At 39.4% G+C, this 20,665-nt stretch overlaps 1 protein-coding gene and 1 pseudogene across 2 annotated transcripts in view; one reads left to right on the top strand and one right to left on the bottom strand.

Annotated features, from left to right (window-relative positions):
- The first annotated feature begins 3,791 nt into the window (after positions 1-3,791).
- Lpar1 (lysophosphatidic acid receptor 1) overlaps positions 3,792-20,665 on the top strand; it is a 282,752-nt gene continuing 265,878 nt past the window's right edge. For both annotated transcript variants that reach the window (XM_042695753.1, XM_042695744.1), the window contains exons 1-2: positions 3,792-3,963; positions 10,257-10,446. The gene's annotated coding sequence lies outside the window, so the exon portion shown is untranslated. The remainder of the gene's footprint in view (positions 3,964-10,256; positions 10,447-20,665) is intronic.
- LOC122121550 lies at positions 17,065-17,392 on the bottom strand (annotated as a pseudogene).

Here is a 20,665-nt window from a genome sequence, read left to right as displayed (position 1 = left end):
CCCCCACATCACCGCGTAAAGCTGGCACAACACACTTCCGCACACAGCAGAGCTGCTGTCCGGAACCTGGAATAAATCTGAGTTCTCTACAATAGCTTACAGCTCTGTTTCTGGTTTTCTAGTGATTAATTGGAGATAAGAGTCTCACAGACTTTCGTGTCCAGGCTAGCTTTGAACCGGGATCTTTAGATCACAGCTTCCCAAGTAGTTAGGATTACAGGCATGAGCTACCAGCACCCACCTTGAGTTATCTATTATATACCCCAATGTGTGTGTGTGTGCAAATGTGTGCGTGCATGCGCATGCTGGGGCTTAAATTCAGGGCTTTGCGTGCTCCCTTACCTTTTGTTGCTCAGGCTGGTGCTCTACCACTTAAGACACAGCTCTTTTCTAGGTTTTTACTGATTACCTGTAGATGAAGCTTTTGGCTCTGTCTTCCTGGGTTGGCCTCAAACCATGATCCTCAGAATTCAGCCTCTTGGGTAGCTAGATTACAGGCATGAGCCATTGTGCTAAGCTTCCTTGGGCTCAATCTTTTATTTTTTACTATATTCTTTTTCTTGCTTATTTAAAATATGTTAGGAAAAATATCTTTGTCTGAAATGTTGGTTGTGAATCTCCTCTCTCCAGTTTTTATTTACCCCTTAGCTTTAAAAAAATGTGTTCTAACATGCAGCCCTTACAATTTTTTTTGTAAGCAAATTCCTCTTAAGTTTATAAAAACAGAATTTTCCACATACTGAACTCATGTGTATTTTAATGCATTTAATGCTTGCAACATTGCATTTTAATGATGATTTTTTTTTCCTGCTGGAATTGTATTATTTGACTTTAAAGAAATGTAATAAAATATATTTCCCAAAGAGTTCAGGTGAGATCAGTGTGGGTTTAGAAATGGATTGTATTAAAGAACACGATATTTAGCTTGTTTGTACTCCTGAGGTTTTGCCTGGGGAATGTCTCTAATTAGCACATTTACCATATGCCTTGGAAATGGACACATCTAAAAAGAGTTTAAGACAACTTCAGTTTAAGAGGAACCTTCATTCTATTACTAGCCTGTTTGTGTGGTTGATTACTGTTTAGCACTTCTGAGCATATCTGCGGTACGTGCTATGTGTATCCAGCCTTGCCCAAGCCCACACCCTACTATCTATCACTCTCTTAGCCCAGACTTAGAGAAATGTTTTGTTAAATGACCTTGTTTATGTGATATATCTATCTCTACCTCATCTGTCGTATCTATCAATCTCTCTTCAGTCATCTATCTATCCATCTACCTACCTACCTACCTACCTACCTACCTACCTACCTACCTATCTTTCCTCTAAAAACCAGCAATGAGCATCAATAACCAATTTAAAAAATATTTCTTAAAAAACAGTTGGGTTGCAGCTCAAGGATTCCCTACTTTGCTTGCAGACTTTCAAGGCATCACGTATTATGCCGTGTAAATGTTTAAACAGTCTCAATGAAGAAATTTAGATTAAAAAAAAGTTCTTGGAGAAATGTGCTTCAAAGGCATTTATATAATTATAAGAAGGATTTTTCCATTGATCAAAAATGGCTGCAGAAGTCCAAGGGCTGGTTCTCTTTACTGATTTCTTCTCAGCAACCTCCCTCCCCCCAGGAGTCTCTGGCTTGCTTTACTAAGTGGTGAACCTACAGCTTGATTTAACAGCTGTAACTTAAGACTGTCAGCGCTGGTTTCTTTGAGTGAAGGCTGCTCGGCTGCTCTTTTTCCAATAAATAGAGTCCTTTTTTTTTTTTTCATATTAAGCACACAATGATTCCCTTTGAAACATGTAGTCTGAACACCAAACACTGGGCCCATTGTCTCTGAAACAATCAATGCTACACTCAGCCCTTAGAAATGGTGACCAGTTTGCTCATATTCAAGAACCATAGAAGTCTTACACACGTAGAAAAGTGACGTACAGCTGCATTTTCAATAGTGCTGCATGTAAGTGGGTGGCTTACCTCTGCGAGATTGAGAGTGTACCCCAACTGCCAAATAACTTGCAGGGGTCCCCCTTGGGCTGCTCCTTATGTTTATTACTAATGCAACCCAGTGGCTTCAAATAAAATAAGAAATTCCTGTGTATTTACTTAGTGTCACATACACATAATAAAAACTCAACTATATCTGTCATATACATTCTGGAGGAAATGTGGCATTTAAAATTAGGGGATCTTTTGTATTAGTTTTCCTGGAAGCTAACACTGAACTGAGGATTTATGTGCAAATGGATATTAATTAATTGCTCCGAGGAGAGGCAGGTGAGAGAGGAAGAGAAGTAGATGGGTAAGAGGAAAATCATCCAGGTAAAGGTACAATTTCAGGCAAATTTGTAGCCTTAGCAGTGGCATACAGAAATTACAGCTGGGAGCTGAGCTTTTACAGAGGCGTCATGGGCTGGGGGAGGGTGGTTTCAAGCCCTTAGATACTCCCAGCTCACTGCACGGGTGGGCAAAATGGCATCTGTGGTGAGGGCAAGCTTCTAAAGTTACTCATAGGTGTGGCTCCCCATACAGTAGTACAGAAAAGCTTGTGTCAGGCCAGGTGAGTGCTGAGAGAAAGCAGAAGAGATCCCGTCCAGTACCAATGGTTGTTTGCTACAGAACTTTCTTTTTCTTTCTTTCTCTTTCCCTCCCTCCCTCCCTCCCTCCCTCCCTCCCTTCCTTCCTTCCTTCCTTCCTTTTTCTTCTTTCCTCCATCCCTCCCTTCCTCCTTTCCTCCCTCCCTCTCTCTTTCTTTTTCTTTCTTTCTTTCTTCTTTTGTCCCTTCATGCAGCTGTTCTGTTTTACTCTGTCTCTCTGTCTGTCTCTGTCTCTCATTGAGACTGGATCTTTTGATATATAGCTCAGACTGGCCTGGAACCTCTTTATGTAATACAAGTTAACCTTGGACTTGATATCCTCCTGCTTCAGACTCCCTAGTGGTCCCATTATGAGTGAACTCTTCCCCACCCCCACACTGGACATACTGTGCTAGACTGAGTCATTGTTTCTTACCGTAGTGAGGATATTACTGTTGTTAAGACATCACTTACTTGACATTATCTTTCTACTGTGACTTCCGTTTGAAAAGTCTTTTCCTAGTGGTTGACGTTCTGATATTTAATTATGATGATTCTAAGTATTAAAAAATTATTATGTATTCTACTTGGGAATCACTGAAACTGCATATTAGTTTCTTCTTACCAGTTCTAAAAAACTCATCATGAGTTCTTCAGATTTTACCTCTTTCCATTGTGGTTTTCTTTTCCTTTGGGAAGTCCAGTTCTACATGTGTTAGACTCTTACTTGACTTTCTATGCCTCTACTTTCATGCTCCACTTGTTTGTGTCTTTAAGGAGCAGGCCAAATCAGCGCTTCACAACTATCTAACATTCTGCTAATGCTTTAATCTGTGTGTAATCTTCTGGCTCAACTCCTCCACAGAATGTGTTTCATTTCTATCATTTTATTTTGCTACTAGGAACACAGTTTAGCTGTCATCCAGATCTGCTTATTTTAATTGTCTTTGCTCTTTAATCAAAACTTAAGTACTTTATTTCTGAGGATAACTTAAATTAACATTTTTTTTACATTCTGTGTTTATGAGTTCAACATCTGGACTTTTGATTTTGTTGTCCATTATTTATTATTGGTGGCTTTCTCTTATGACAGCTTTATTTGTTTGATTGGTTTTGGTTGGGCGCCGTTCAGAGTCCTTGGAGTTGATTCTGGAAGAAGTTATTTGTGGTCTGTGTTCAGGTTTACTTCATTTAGAAAAGATTTACATTTACTTCTTCTTTCTTACTGAAATCCCAGAAGGACGACATTAATTCTCAGCTTCAGGTGTGTTGGGCTTATCCAATTAGTGAATATTTCTGACTCCTGTGAGTGTCTACTTATGAAATAGGTTTATTTCCTTCTTGTCTCTGCGATCGCAAATAGGCAGTGCCCTGGGTGTGTGAGGTGAGTTCAGTCCTGCTTATCTTATGCTTATGACTGGGGAATGCTTTGGGTATGTGTTTGTTAACCGGAGCCATCTTCCTGAGATTGTCTACTTGGGGGCCTATGAGAACAAGCCAAGAGCACCTGGATTCTTGAAATGTCTCAAAACAAAACAAAGAAAACAACAACCACCCAGATTTGGTCTCTATCTCTTTAGTTTTTTTCCCCTCCTTCCTTCTAGCTTTTGTTTTCTGCAGATTGTCTGTTTTCTTATTGATTTGAGTATTAAAAGTTAGTTGTTTTTTTTTTAAAACCTATTGTATCCAATGTGCTTTAGTGATTTTTGTGAGAAGACTTAATCATCCTTGTTTTTGTTGTTGTCGTGGTGGTACTGAGGAAGTCAGGATTTAAAAGAACATACCATGAAAAGGAGGGCAGTTTTATGTTTGCTTTGAATGAAATTTTGAATGATGTCTGCAATAGGTGTACCAGTTAGGTTGTGTATGGTGTTGTCTGTACTATCCTCTACAGCCTTTGTATTTTGGGTGACAAGGTCCAGGATCCTCTTTCAACTCTTTTTTATTTGTCTATTTATTTCCTTATTTATTTATTGTATCTGTCCTAGGGCTTGATCTCAGGGGCTTTGTATTCTTGCTTAGCTTTGTCACTCAAGGCTAGCAATCTATCTCTTGAACCATACCTCCACATCTGACATTTTGCTGATTAATTGCAGATAAAGGACCCTCAGATTTGTGCGACCTGGTTAGCTTTGAATCACAATCCTCAGTTCAGTTTCCTGATTTCAGGCTTGAGCCATCGGTGCCTGGCTCTATTTTAGCTTCAGAAGGTAGTTCATGGTATTTCTATTTCTGTGGCATTCTTATCATATCCTTGCTCTAGATCTTCTGCCACCTTTGACTCAGTTTAGAATTTTGGTTTCCTAATGTATTTTGCCAAGTCTTTCAGAAGTTCCGCCATTTTCTTCCAGAATGTATTCATGTAACAAAGACAAGGGCAAGACTGATTTTTTTTTTCCTTTCCAGGTATAATTTTGTTCTTCTAATTTGTAGTATTTCCTAGTACCCATAATTGAAATAGTTTTCCCTTTCATGTCTTAGAATGGTTTCTGTTTCAATTACTTTTCTGGGGACATGGTGAACCTTGCATTTGCAATTTTTATTCTCCTCCTTTCTGCCTTTTTTAAACCCTAATATTTCTGACTTCTTTCTTTGAAAAACTATCATCCTTAGGCTTGTTTAAGTTGTCTATTTAATTTTTTTTTTTTGGTCAGTCATGAGGCCTGAACTCTGGGCCTGGGTGCTGTCCCTCAGCTCTTCAGCTCAAGGCTAGCGCTCTACCACTTGAGCCACAGCACCAGTTCCGGCTTTTTTCTACTTATATAGTGCTGAGGAATCGAACCCAGGGCCTTATGAATGTGAGGCAAGCACTCGACCACTGAGCCAACTTCCCAGCCCTGTCTATTTAATTGTAGACATTCTCTCACTGTTTAACTCAGGTTGACCTCAAACTCACAATCCTCCTGCATCAGCCTTCCAAGTGCTGAGATGACAGATGGAAGCTACCAGTATCCACTGTGTGTGCGTGTGCGTGTGTGTGTGCGTGCGTGCGTGCATGCGTGTGTGTGTGTGTGTGTGTGTGTGTGTACGTGTGTGTGTGTGTTAATGTGCATGTTGGGGCTTGAATATATAGCCTCAGTCTCACTTGGCTGTTTTCACTCAAGGCTGCCACTCTAATACCAGTTAAGTTAGACTTCCACTTCTGCTTTTCACTGGTTAATTGGTGCTAAGAGTCCCACAGACTTTTCTGCCCAGGCTGACTTTGAATCATGATCCTCCTATCTCAGCCTCCTGAATAGCTAAGATCATGGTATGAACGACCAATGCCTGGTGTACATCCTACTTTTTTTTTGGATGCCAGTCCTGGGGCTGGAACTCAGGGACTGTGTGCTGTCACTGAGCTTCTTTGTTTATGACTAGCTCTACCACTTGAACTACCACTCCACTTCTGGCTTTTTGATAGTTAATTGGAGATAAGAGTCTCATGGATTTTCATGGCTAGGCTAGCTTTGAACCACAATCCTAAGAGCTTAACCTCTTGAGTAGCTGGGATTACAGGAATAAGCCACTCACATCTGGAAACCCCAATTTTATTAGCTGAGATGGTTCTAGTGAACTTTTTACTTGGACTGGTCTTGAACGATGATTCTCCTATCACTGTCTTTCTAATATCTAGGATTATAGGAGTGAGCCATGATGCCCAGCCACCTACTACCTTCCCTGACTATTCATGCCTCTTGTTGTAATATTTTTTCACTCTTTCTTTCTTTCATTTTGAACATTTCCATCTATCCAGGCATGACATAATAGCAAAACAGGGTATAAATTTTCTATCTCTATCTCTTTATGTATTTAAACAACTTAAATTATTTTAGCAGAAGATTTTCAAGCTGTGGCCTACAGTTTTCTGGGTTTCTGGAATGGTCTGGCAATTTCAGTCTCAACAATGAACACAAATCTACCGAGATTGCTTCGCACTTATGAAAATTGAGATGCCCTACTCTTATCCATTTTGTCTACCCAGCCTATGAAAGGATAGTACTGTGGATATTGTATCTACAGAAAGGACAGGCCGAGAGGTTTAATGAGGTGCAATGCACTTTTGGACTTAGGATTTTAGGCACTTCTATCTAGCATTTTGCAATGAGCTTGTAAATTTTAGGCCCAGACAATAGCTCTTCTCTCAGACCTTTGCTTGTTACTGTTTATTGTTTGACCTTTGACTCCTTGCCCTTTTCTCTGGTTTTGATTCTCAATCATTCAGACTTTCTTTCTCTAGGTTCCTGATTCACTGACTCATTTACTTCTTGGGTCTGGGTGAGATATGAGGGGCAAAAGAGAATATCTTTCTAGTCTGATGTTAGTCTGTCTCACCAAATCTCCATACTGGATTTAAAGCTTGCAGGTTGAATAGGAGTCTTCTGTAACCAGATCTGCCATTCTGTCACCAAGGCAGCCTATCTTACATTGTGGTAGATGCTTTATCTTTTGCTACCTCTGAGGAAACTAGGCTGAGTGGGCACACTTTCCCATTTTGTCCTGTTTCCTTTGTTTTGCCATGCTTTCCAGCTGTCCTGTTTTGTTCCTGGTGTTTTCTTCTTCTTCATTGATGAATACCATCTCTCTTTTATCAGCTTGCTTCTTGTCATCACACCATAAACATTTTTGGGGGATTACTTTCTTGTTTCTTCGTTGGAATTTTGGTTTTGATGTATATAAAAAAGAAAACCTAGTGATTCTTCTACATCGATTTGCAGGGTTGTAGCCTTACTGAATTTATCAGTTTGAATAACTTTTGTTGGAGACTTTGGCTTTTGTATATATAAAATCACGCCATTTGCAAACAGGGATAATTTGCTCTTCTCTTTTTCTAGTTGGATGTAATTATTTTCTCTTGCCTTATTGTTCTGGTGAAGATTCTTAGTATTCACCTGAATAAAAGTGGTAAAACTGGACATACTTTCCTTGTTCCTGGTCTCAGTGGAAATGGATCCAGACTTTTTCTATTCCATACGAGATAGGTTGTGGATTTCTCAAATGATAGTCATTATTGTGCTGAAATAGTCTCCTAGACAAAGATCTCAGGTTTTCTTATCAGATAGGCATGTTGGATTTTACCATTTTTTTCTGCATCTATTGAGATGTTTTATCATTTTTTTTCTGAGGGTATGCTATATTTTACTTACTAATTTGCATGCCTTTATTCATTCTTTCATCTATGGGATAAATTCTACTTGATTATGATCTATAGTTGTTTTTCTAAATATTAATTTGATTTGCTAGTATTCTTTTTGAAAGTTCTTGCCCTTATGTTTATCAGCTACCTAATCTGTAGTTTTCTCTATTTGTTGTATTCTTGTCTTATTTTGGTATCCAGGTATTACAGGATGAATGTAAATGCTTTGGCATTGTTTTCCGTGTCTTTATGGTTCAATTTTGGAAGTTATATATGTCCATAAAAGCATTTCTAGGCTTTCCAATTTATTGGCATGTAGTTGTTCATACTAGTCCCAAAGAATCCTTTCTGTTTCTGGGGTATTGTCCCTAATGTCTCTTTTTTCCTCTTTGATTTCACTTGTCTGTGTGTTCTCGCTTCTTTGTTTCCAGTTCTGGAGGTTGGACTCAGTGCCCCATGCTCTCACTTAGCTTGTTGGCTCTACCCCTTGAACCATGCCTCTAGCCCTGTTTTTGTGATTAGTGTACATAGAATTTTACCAACTTTGTTCTTTTTTCTTGATTAGTCTAGATAAAAGTTTGTCAACGTGGTTCTATTTTCAAAATATCAATTCTTTGGTATTTTGCAATTTTTCATAATTTTCTATTTTATTTGTTTTTTGCTCTGATTTTCATTATTATTTTCTTCAATCAATTTTGGATTCAGTTTATTCTTTTCTAATTCTTTGAGATGCATCATTCAATGGTTCGTATAACTTTTTTAATGTAAATACTTGTTGTTATAAACTTCTCTCTCTCTCTCTTGCCAGTCGTGGGGCTTGAACTCTGGTCCTGGGCACTGCCCTGCACTCTTCAGCTCAAGGCAAGTGCTCTACCTCGAGCCACAGTGCCACTTCCAGTATTCTAGTGGTTTATTGGAGATCAGAGTCTCACGGACTTTTCTGCCTGGGCTGGCTTTAAACCATGATCCTCAGATCTCAGCCTCCTGAGTAGCTAGGATTACAAGTGTGAGCCACCAGCTCCTGGCTAAACTTCTCTCTTAATATTGCTTTTACTGTATATCACAGATTTGATTGTACTGTGCTTTCCTTGGCATTTGTCAATAAATTCTTTAAATTCATCTTTTGATTTTTTAATTGACCTGTTGGTCATTCAAGTGAATGTTATTTTTCTATGTAATTTTATAATATCTAAAATTCTTCCTCTTGATTTCTAGTTTTATTCTATGTGCTGGGTGAAAATATAGGGTGTGATTTGAACTTTAAAAAAATATTGTTGACTTTTTTTGTGGCCTACTATATCCTGGAGAATATTCCATGTGCTGACAAGACTGTATATTCTGCAGCTATTGGAGAAGATGTGCTACAAATATCTGTGAGTGTAGTATGGACTCTGATGATTGCCTGATGATAATTTTGTTGGATGATCTGTACATTGACAGAAAGTTGTATTGAAGTTATTTATTTATTTATTTTTGGTCTGGTCATGGGGCCTGAACTCTGGGCTTGGGTGCTGTCCCTCAGCTCTTTAGCTCAAGGCTAGGGCTCTACCACTTGAGCCACAGCGCCACTTCCAGCTTTTTTCTTTTTTGCTTATGTGGTGCTAAGGAATTGAACCCAGGGCCTCAGGCATGCAAGGCAAGCGATCTACCACTGAGCTACCTTCCCAGCCCAGTATTGAAGTTCTTGAGTGATTACTGTAGAGACTACATGGATTTTTATATCTGATAATGTTTGATTTATATACTTGGGTATTCTAGTGTTGAGAATGCACATACACACAATACAAATTTGTATATATACTCAATAATCTATATTTAATAGTTACTCTTTGCTCTTGTCAAATAGATTTTTTTTAATCAGAGTCTACTAACACTCTTTATCTCTTTCTTTCTCTCTCTCTCTTTCCCTCTCTCTCTCTCTCTCTTTTTGTCATGGGGCTTGAACTCAGGGTCTGGGTGCTGTCTCTGAGCTTTTTTTCTCAAGGACAATGCTATACCACTCTGAGCCACAGCACCACTTCTGGTTTTCTGGTGGTTAATTAGAAATAAGAGTCTCAGACTTTCCTGCCACGCTGGCTTTGAACTGCAGTTCTCAGGTCTCAGCCTCCTGAGTAGCTAGGATTACAGACATTAGCCAGCAGTGTCTAGCTTTTTATCTCTTTAATAGTAAAAAATATTCATATGCTAAACAAATTACAGGAATATTATTGCCTTTTATGTATGGCACATTCTGAATGGGTTTGGAAAATAGATTAAAATTATAAAATGGAAAAAAGTCCTTTAAGTTAATTGGAAATAAGTTAAACTTAGCTGTGTTTCTTCTTATGCCAGTAGTTTATAAACTTTTAAAGTTCCTAATGTCATTTTTTCCCACCTCAGCAGGAAAGAAGAAATATGGTATATTGATGTGCAAATCTCCTACATAAAATGTAGCCATTTTGTTTCAAGTCCTTCAGAATGGAAATGCTGTCTCCTGGGACACCTTTTGGGGATCGAAAAAGACTTATTTAGATCTTAAAATGCTAATTTTTCTCTCAGTGTTATTCTGGTTTATTTTCCAGGCACTGGAGCTTCCTCACCCGGCAGATGGATTCTGCACATCTGGATGATGGGCAGTATCCTGCAGGCTCAGCATTTAGTTGGGGTCAGATGGAAGGGTATTTTCACATCCTCCTCTGTGCCAAACAACTTCTCCCAGGTGCACTAGCCAGTTAGTGAGATTACCACGTGCATGTTCCTTCAGTAAAAAAGGTAAGTACAGCATCATGTGTTGCAGGTCAAAATAATGACGTACAAGTAACGTCTCTGCGTCTGTGCTGGTGCTGGTAGCAGAGGGGTCATACTCTTTGCTTTTTCTAGTTTGGATTCCAGGGTAATGATGATAATGTAAAATTGTTTTTCTGTTTATTAAAACCCAAAGGTTGGAACACATGTGACAAATCCATATATTTAAGCTATATCAAGGGAAAAATACAAGTCTCACCCGAAGATAGTAAAAACCAGTGCTGATTTTTATAGTTTTCTTTCAGAGATGGTGAAAGGCTTTCAATGTGCACCTTAGAACAAAACTTCCTGAAAGTTGTCTTTAAGCATTTTCATCCCTAAGTTTTACCCACATGAGAACTGCTGCTCCCCCTCCCGAGTTCCTCTCTTTTCCCACCCTTTGCCTAAACTCTTTATTTTTCTTGTATCCCTTTGGAGTTCCATCAGCATATCTCAGGAAATGAAAATCTGGTCTTTATTCATCCATAGCATGCCAATTGGGAACTTGCAATGATCTTGCCAGTCTCTTATGGAACAGGCACTGAATTAGGACTCAGAAGACTTCTGTTACCAGCAGCTGGTGTGCCTCAATAAATATATTTAACGAGTCCATCTTCCTTATAAAATAGGGCTAGCAATATATACCTTACCTAAGGAATAAGGCTGTGTGAAAGCCTAATTCAATGATGCACATAGTGCAAGCACTTTGTGAGCTATCAAAGGATTTTGTGTAGCTGAGTTTTAGAATCAGAATGTGGTAGCTTGGGTTATTAGAGTTATCTAGACCTAACCTTTAACAAAAGGGAAAGCAAAACCCCAGAAGTAGTGTAATTCACCCATGGCCGTATAGACAGGTAGAAGTGAAATTAGCTTAGGACATTAGAGCATTTCTCTAACATGAGAGCCTCGAGTTAGAATTAATTTTTCAACTCTTCAACAATGTTCCAAGCCCCAGTTGATCATATGGCTTTCAGTGTTGTGGGTGATACTAGCAGGTCAAGTTGGAAATGAAAGAACAGAGTCAGAGATATTACTGGTAGTACACAACAAAGACAACATAAGTAAGGGTGCTTATGAGGGAAAGAAAGATGAGTTGTTGAATCAGGACACACACACCCTCTTTCTTCTCAATACTGGGGCTTACACTTTGAGGTCTTACCTTCTTGCTTGGCTTTTTTACTGAAGGCTGGCACTCTACTACTTGAGCCTCAGCCCCACTTTAAGCTTTTTGCTGACTAACTGGAAATAAGAGATCATGGACTTTTCTGTCTGGACTGATTCAAACTATGGTCCTCAGTCCTCAGTCTCCTGAGTAGTTAGGATGGCAGGTGGGAGCCAGCAGTGCCTAGCTGGTTAAGGACTCTGGGAGGTGGCAGCTTTTATTATCTTCTCTACTCTCAAATGCTACAAAAAGACCCATTTTGTTCAGAATATTTGTTTCACTTGAATGATTACTGGTAAGTTGTTCACTCAGAATGTATTAATTTTTCAATATGACTTACGGCTATACAATGGCTGTAGACATTTGTCAGTAATTCATTTACTGGAACAAGAAAATTTTCCCTTACCCACGAACCATGAGAATCTTCTTTTCACTGGAGTTTTACTTTAACAAACCCAGTGATTATGCACTTGGTAAGCTATTTGGTTTATAGTGTCCAGATTCTCGCAATCTGCCTGCAAAATTGCTTATCTTTTAGTCTTGTAGTTCTGTTCTACTTGGGTGAATAAACTACAGATAAGGCAGATGTCCAGAACATTCTCTCTTGTAACAGGCAATGTCAGGAGAGACATGGGTGGCCAGTTGGTGGCTAGGTAAGGAGCCGGTACTCTCCAGGTATCAGCTTGATATGCATTAGAAATGATAGCTGTTTACTCTTACATCTTTGCTTTTGTTTTTCCCATGTGAGGTTCATGTGATGTGTGCTCTGAAAGCTCACTCTATGATCAAGTGCTGCCATTTTTCTTGAGCAATCTTTCCAAGTGAAGTTTCATTACCTCTTTTTTTTTGAAATGATACTCTCCATCTGGTTTTGTTGGCAAAGTAAAGAACCATTGCTAGTACCCAATTAAAGTACTGTAGGCTGACTTTCATTACTATGTCACTGAACATTTCTAATTATTGTGCACAATTTACTCCAGGAATTAAAAAAAAATCAAGGTTCATTTTCTTGAGATGCCACATCTCCAAGTACCCTATAGACAGCAGTTTTTAAGATGAGGAGTAATTCACTGCAGAGTTCTGTGTAAAAGGTGAAAGTAATAAACTCATTCAAGTTCCTACCTTGAACACTGGGCTAGAGTACGTGTGCATCGCTCTGATTAAAGCATGTAGCTTGAAGACACATTCTGTTTAGATTATTTTGAAATTCTCATGTATTCTCTCATTACCTCTTGAACTGTTGAACCTTTCTCCTCAGAATGGTTTGAAGTATAGTCTGAATTCATCTGCTCCTTGCTAGATTCACAACTCACCACAATTAATTTCATTTGACACAAAACAGATTTCGCAAGGGACCTTTTCAATTACAGCACAATTGAACTTTTTTTTTTTTTTGGAAAAACAAAAGCCACTTCCACAGAAGGGAGAAGTGAGGGCAGGTCTTGAGAATGTTTTGAAGGAAGAGAAATGACTCATTCTATGCTCAGGGTGTGGGAAAGGGGAGAAAGAGGGTATGGGAGGAGAGAGAGTATAGTCATCCTGGTACTGGGTCCTGGTACTTGTGGGTATGTATAATATCAACATAAACAAAGAACAGAATGATGTCTGGGCTGAGGCCAGGATCAGGACAGGACAAAATATGGCTGTATTTCTTCATTCATCTTTTTGTCTCTGGAGTTATATTTTAATGATATCAGTGATGAACCAATGATATGTTACTTGCTCAGATTCTGATAATCTACCCACATATGTTCTTGTCTTTTCATCTTGACTTCTCTACTAGCTGAATGAGTAAACTTCAGATGAAATTTGTTTCCTTACATAGAAAAACCTGAACTGAAGAGTCTCTGCTTGGCAGTAGAGTACCTGCCTAACAAGCACAAGGCCTTGAGTTCAAACCCCAGCACACACACACACACACACACACACGCAGAATGAAAGAGAAAGAGTTTTGTCTATCAAGTGGCACAATTCTTTACCAAAACCTTGAAACCTGTCAACCTTCTGACAATGAACTTAGAACCTTGGGCTTTTTAACCATACACGCAGAATGAAAGAGAGAGAGTTTTGTTAACCAAGTGGCACAATTCTTTACCAAAACCTTGAAACCTGTCAACCTTCTGACAATGAACTCAGAACCTTGGGCTTTTTAAGTGAGCACTGTACCACTGAGCCATGACTCTAGCTCCCCAAATTGTTTTTTAAAAGTTCCACTGTTGGGCTGGGCACCGGTGACTCACTCCTGTAATCCTAGCTACTCAGGAGGTTGAGATCTGAGGCTCACAGTTCAGAGCCCAGGCAGGAATGTCCATGAGACTCTTCTCTCCAATTAACTGCCAAAAACCTGGAAGTGGTGCTATGGCTCAAGTGGTAGAGCGCTAGCCTTGAGCTGAAGAGCTACAGTGCCCAGGACCAGAGTTCAAGCCCCACGATGACCACCACCACCTACAAAAAGTTCCACTGTTGGTGGCTCCTGCCTGTAATGCCAGCATTTAGGAGACCAAGACAGAAGGACAACAAGGTTAGGATGAGCTGTAGAGAGAGACTGTCTTAAAAAAAGTGATTTTTTTTAATGACATAAGCTGCTAGTACAGGAAAAATCCTTTAGACAACAGGAATCATGTAAGATTCCCCTTAACCCTAAAAAATAGAGAACTCATCTTCTAATTGTAAAGAGTGCCAGTTTTATTATGTTTGAGTTAGAATGCAGACAAATCCCATAAAAAGGGTAAAATGTCAATATTTAGGTAACAGAGGTTTATAGTATTCTGCAAAAATGGACAGAAACCCAGCAGCCTTTAGGCAGAGCTCTCTCTCTCCTTTAGGAAGAAGAGCTTATTTTAACAATCTCTTGTCAGCGTTCTGCATCTGAAAGCTGAATTTCTACATTTTTTTCCTCTTTGTATGGTACTGGGTCTTGAACTCAGAGCCTGAACTCTGTCCCTTTGCTTTTTTGCTTACTGCTGGCTCTACGTCTTAAGCCACAACTCCACTTCTGGCTTTATGCTAGTTAATTGGAAATATGTGTCTCATGGACTTTCCTGCCCAGGCTTTCCTTTGAACTGATATCCTCAAATCTTAGCCTCCTGTGTAGGATTACACCAATGTCAGCATTCTACTTGTTTTGAGTGAGACAAATATGTATATTCTAGATGAGTGTATCTAGACATAAGACTTAAAATCTCAGTGTCTTACAGTGTTCAATTAATTAGCTATTACTTTGCTGTATACTTTCTCAAACTAATATATACATTTTTATTTTTTATTTATTTTATTTTTTATTTTTTGCCAGTCATGGGGCTTGAACTCTGGGCCTGGGCACTGTCCCTCAGCTCTTCAGCTCAAGGCTAGCTAGCACTCTACCACTTGAGCCACAGCACTACTTCCAGTTTTTTCTGCTTATGTGGTGCTAAGAAATTGAACCCAGCCTCATGCATGCAAGGCAAGCAGTCTACCACTGAGCCACCTTCCCAGCCCAATATATACATTTTTAAAAAGGTCATGAAAGTTATACATGAGAGTATAAATTCTGAATATAAGCTTAAGGAGGCAAGTATGGGTATGACCCCTAAACTCGTTCATATGATCTGCTTAGAGGTGAAGAAGAGCATCATGGGAAGTCTGTGACCTTGCAGTCACACTAGCCAGCCATTACTCCAGGTTTACTGCCACTATGAACTGGAGCCTTAAAATCTACATTGTTAAAGGAAAAGTAGTAATTTTTCTTTCTTTGTGTGTGTATGCAAGTGTTGGATCTTGACCTCAGGATCTTGACAGCCTGGGTGCTGTCCCTGAGCTTTTGTGCTTAAGGCTAACACTCTACCACTTAATCCCTACCTCCATTTCTTTCTGGTGTTTAACTGGAGATTAGAGTCTCGTGGACATTCCTACCTAAGCTGGCTTTGCATCATGAGTCTCAGATCTCAGTATTCTGTGTAGCTAGGATTATAGGTGAGAGCTACTGGTACCTGACAGAAAAGTAGAAAATTAGAGTTTGAAATTCTTTTCTGTTTGGGTTTGAACTGAGGGTTATATGCTTGTTAGGCAGGTACTCTATCACGTGAGTCATGCACACAGTCCTTTTTGCTTTAGTTATCTGTCAGATATGTTCTTGTGTTTTTATATAAGCCAACCCTTGCCTATGTTCCTTCTCTTTATGCTTCCTGTGGAGTTGGGATGACAGGCAGGAGCCACCGCATTCAGCTTATTGGTTGAAGTGGGATTTACTAACATTTTGTCTGGGTGATCCTCAAACCATGATCCTCCTTACCACCACTTTCTTACTAATTGGGATTACAGTTGTTAGTTATCATGACCTAGTCTTGAAATTTTAAAAATAACAACATCCCATGGGCTGGGAAGGTAGATCAGTGGTAGAGTGTTTGCCTTGCATGCATGAGGCCCTGGGTTCAATTCCTCAGCACCACATCAGCAGAAAAAGCTGGAAGTGACGCTGTGGCTCAAGTGGTAGAGTGCTAGCCTTGAGCCGAAGAGCTGAGGGACAGTGCCCAGGCCCAGAGGGGGGTAACAAAAATGATCTTTTTTTTGTTTTGGTGAGAGAATGCAAAATTGAAAAAGCTAATTTGATTGCATATATTTATGGAGAATCAAAATTAATTATTGACTTTAATATGCACCTACTGTTGGTAATTTAGAATGTTTATGTCAGGAAGCATACTCCTTACTGACAGTAAATTATTCCTCACAATATATTAGGAGCATTTTTTTTACACGTACTCTATAAAGCTTTAATGGGACATTTAAAGTCAGCAACATAAATAAGCTACAAATACTGTCAGAAGAATGCATTTATCACCAATAGAATCCAGATATACCACACTCATGTTCTGATCATTAGATCTCAAAATTTCACTTAATAGATGTATACCTAGGTTGGTATTTTTTGGGGGGGGGGCTTGAATTAAAGGTGTGGGTGTTGCCTCTTAGCATTTTCTGCTTAAGGCTGGTGCTCTACCACTTGAGCCACAGCTTAACATTACTGGCTAAATGGACTCACATGAACTTTCCTGGCCAGGCTGGCTTCTAACCAAGAATCTCAGTCTCTTGAGAATTATAGCATGAACCACTGGCACCCAGTTTACTCTTATGACCATGTCCTCAAATGCAGCATCTGCTTTGTCTTATAAAATAACTATTTTCTGTTATATCCAATGTGTAGATCAGTGTGCAAATCCAGGTGTCTTCAAGCGGTTCGTTGGTTCTTACCAGATCCTCCTCTTTACCCTCTTTGTGGTGTTGGCATCAACAGCTTTCATCTTTCTAGGTAAGAAGTCCTTATATCTGCACCGTGGACTTTGACTTGGAAATTGCCTTCATTTTATTTCACAAATTGCCTCAAAAGACTAGCATTCTTCTCTTCTGGTTGCCCTTGAATACTTGAGGCAGGAAGTTCCTAGGAGTTAAACAAGACAATGAACACGATTTATCCAAACTGTGTTTATTGGGATGGCTTCCCATTCATCTTGGTTCACAGTGCTTTTAGTGCTGCTTCCTTCTGAAGGAACATCCTTCTATAAGCCTCGCTTTTCCTCCTGTAGGCTGGTAGAGGACAGTAGAGCAACCAATACACAAAACTGTTTGTGCATGGCTAAAGACCGTGGTGATTTTATAGCATTCTGGGCATTTCACATCCATGGAAATGGGCTCTGTACCAGGTGCTTCTTTTTGTGTCTCCTCTTCTCCTCTTCAGGAGAGGGATGAAGGAGATCCTTTGCAAGAGGCATGTTCTCGGGAGGAGGTCATCACCGCCAGAAAGGTAGGAGCATCTTAAATGCTTAAGTTTCAAGAATATTTCAACAAAGCTCAGTATATCCATGTAATGGAATGCTAAGAAGCCAGTAAAAAAAAATCATGAAGCCCATAAAGCATATGAAAAATTGCTAATGATAAATTTTAAGAGGAAGTAAGAGGGGATAAATAGTATAGGAATACATTATATATGTAGGAAAATAGCACAATGAAGCCCCAAAAACTTAATAGTTGGGATTGGAGACCTGGTTCAGTTGGTAGAGCACTAGCCAATAAGTGAAAGTGTTGGGTACTGGGTTCAAGTCCCAGTCTCAGACCTAAAACATAAAAAGAAAATAGTTTAAGGAGGGGGAAGAGGAAAGAGAGTTAAGAATGAGGGAATAGTTAAAAAAGTACATCATATGCATGTCATAAATACCACCACGAATCCCCTTTGTTTAATAAATTTGTGCAAATAAAAAGTTTAAAATCATTATCAAAAAGAACAAGAGAACATTAAAATTAAATACACATATTTATAGAGGCAGACTTATTAGTTTAGAGACTTCTTCATTGACTTTTAGTTGTTGTTCTGGCATTCAGCAGCCTTCTGAACCTGAGCAAGATTGATATACTCCAAGGCTGCTTGGACAGAAAAACAGAATTGACATACAGAAGACAGTGGATTGGTTTCAGCTTGATTGTTGCCTTATTTGAATATGGTTTGAACAGTTGGTGCCCTATGATTGGTTGACTGAAGCTTGGCTGCTGTGATTGGATGAGACTCAGCTTTTGTTACAAACCAAAATACTAAGTTAGATTTTCTTTTGCTGGTACTGGGGCCTTGAACTCTAGACCTTGTATGTTCACTCAGCGTTCTTGCCTATGGCTGATGCTTTACTATTTAAGCCACAGCTCTTTTCCTGGCATTTTGCTGATATATTGAAGATAGAATCTCTCAGACTTTAATCTCTCAGACTTTTCTATCCAGGCTGACTTTGAACCACAGCCCTCCAGGTCTCAACCTTTTAAGTGGTTAGGATGACAGGTATAAGCCACAGGCAACTGGTCCAAGTTAGGTTTTTTATTTTTTATTTATTTTTATTTTTTTGGGGGTGGTGGTCCGGTCGTGGGGCCTGAACTCTGGGCCTGGGCGCTGTCCCTCAGCTCTTCAGCTCAAGGCTTGCACTCTAGTACTTGAGCCACAGCGCCACTTCTGGCTTTTTTCTTTTTGCTTATGTGGTGCTGAGGAATTGAACCCAGGGCCTCAGGCATGCAAGGCAAGCGCTCTACCACTGAGCCACCTTCCCAGCCCCCCAAGTTAGGTTTTGAATTTGTTTACATAATAAGTTGGATTGCAAATTCATTATGCAAGGACGTGTGCATGAAGGCCCCTTTAGCCCATGTTGAGTTTGATTTAGCACATGTTTATGATACAACTGCAAGGTTTCTTAAATAGCTCTTCTTTTCTGCTCAGGGAGGAGACTGGTCTGGCTTATTTCTCAAATCGCTGACATCTCCATGTCTAGCAAATAATGTCTATCCATTCCATCCCCAACCCCCTCTCTAGAGTCCTAATTCCTTACTTGTAAAACTAGCTTGCTGCTTGCAGAATGCACCTTTTACCCTTTCTCCATCCCTTTGGGTTACATTTCATCCCACAGACTAAATTTTTTTACAACATTTTTTATTGTTATTATAGAGGTGATGTACAGAGGGGTTTCAGTTACATAAGTCAGGTAAAGAGTATATTTCTTTTTGGACAATGTAATCCCTTCCCTCATTCTCTCCTAGTTTTTCCTTCCTGTCCCCCCCCACAAGCTGCATAGTTCATTTTCAGTATAGTGTCTAGTGAGTACCACTGCTGGATTTGTTCCCCCTTTGTTCCCCCATTTCTGTGGAATCCTCATAAACAAATAAACAAGAAACAAAGAAAATATGAAAACAACAACAAAGAAAAAAAAGCTTGTTTCCATTTCCTGGAGTTCCTTTTGATAAATATTATTTTATATGATCAGAGGCACATATGCATTACCCCTTTGTAGACTCAGTTCTTTCAAGAAAGAGTAATTCTGCCTGTGTCCAGATAGCCTCAGAGATTTTTAGGCTCAGCCCCTTTATCATTAATTGTCTGGGGGCCCCTAAGCACAGGCCCTTAAAGAAGAGTCATGCTGGAGAATATCTGAGTGGCACAAACCATTCTACGCTGAAGATGACATCATCCTTTTAGTCCTGATAAACCCTAGCGTGTGTACCACATCTTCCATTTTCTTTGATGGACAGTTAACACAGACGCTTCTCATTTTTGGAGTAAATAGTCTTGGATGATTCCCTTTATCAAACATACACATTCAGGCCTCAGACCATCTGATTTTAGAATGTACAAATTCTAAAATGTAATTACATTGATATCCCCTCCCCTAACTCCTCGCATGCTTTTGGGAGGTATCATCTGTACAACAGGGTTTTGAGTTTTGAACAGAATATATCATTACAAAAATATCCTCTTATTTCCCTAAACTAATTTGGTGGTTTCCAGAATGGTTTTCACTTGGGCATATTTTTATTCTTGTCTTTTTTTTGTCGGTCACGGGACCTGAACGCTGGGCCTGGGCACTGTCCCTCAACTCTTCAGCTCAAGGTTAGCTACCACTTGAGCCATAGCATCACTTCCGGCTTTTTTTTCTGCTTATGTGGTGCTGAGGAATTGAACTCAGGGCCTCATGCATGCAAGGCAAGCACCCTACCACTGAGCCACCTTCCCAGCCTCTCTTGGGCATATTTTTATACACCATAGCATTTGTTACATTACTGAGCCATTCTATAAACCTGGACAATTCTTTAACTTGGAATTCTGGACTTGTGAAAGGAGCAGGTAGACATCAGCATTTTCAAGGCCTTCATCAATGAGTCTACAGTTTTATAATTACATTCTTGATGAACTTCTGATTGGCCCATTTTAGCTTCCTGCAGATCCTTAGAAACTTGGCCTATATTCCTACTTACTTTCTGTTTTGAATTAAATTTCCTTCAGCCTGGGCTTTACTTTAAAAATTTTTTTTTCATGTGTACTTAAAGGAAACTAGCATGTCCTTATGGCTTTGGATTTTACTGTTATCATGAGACAGAAGGATTATAGCCAAAGATGATATTTTAGAATATCCAAACATAATTATAATTGTGTTCTTAATGCTATTGTCCAAGTTCACATTTAACATGGCAGCTGGAAATAATGTCTTTTAGATGGTGCTTCAGGTTGCTGCTGTATTAGAGACCTCAACGTATTGATTCTTTAAA

Source organism: Dipodomys spectabilis, unplaced genomic scaffold (genome assembly GCF_019054845.1).
Source record: "Dipodomys spectabilis isolate Male_0828 unplaced genomic scaffold, ASM1905484v1 ptg000006l, whole genome shotgun sequence".
NCBI classification, from domain to species: Eukaryota; Metazoa; Chordata; class Mammalia; order Rodentia; family Heteromyidae; genus Dipodomys; species Dipodomys spectabilis.
The sequence above is the reverse complement of the archived record's forward strand: the minus strand, read 5'-3'. Positions and strand labels throughout refer to the sequence as shown.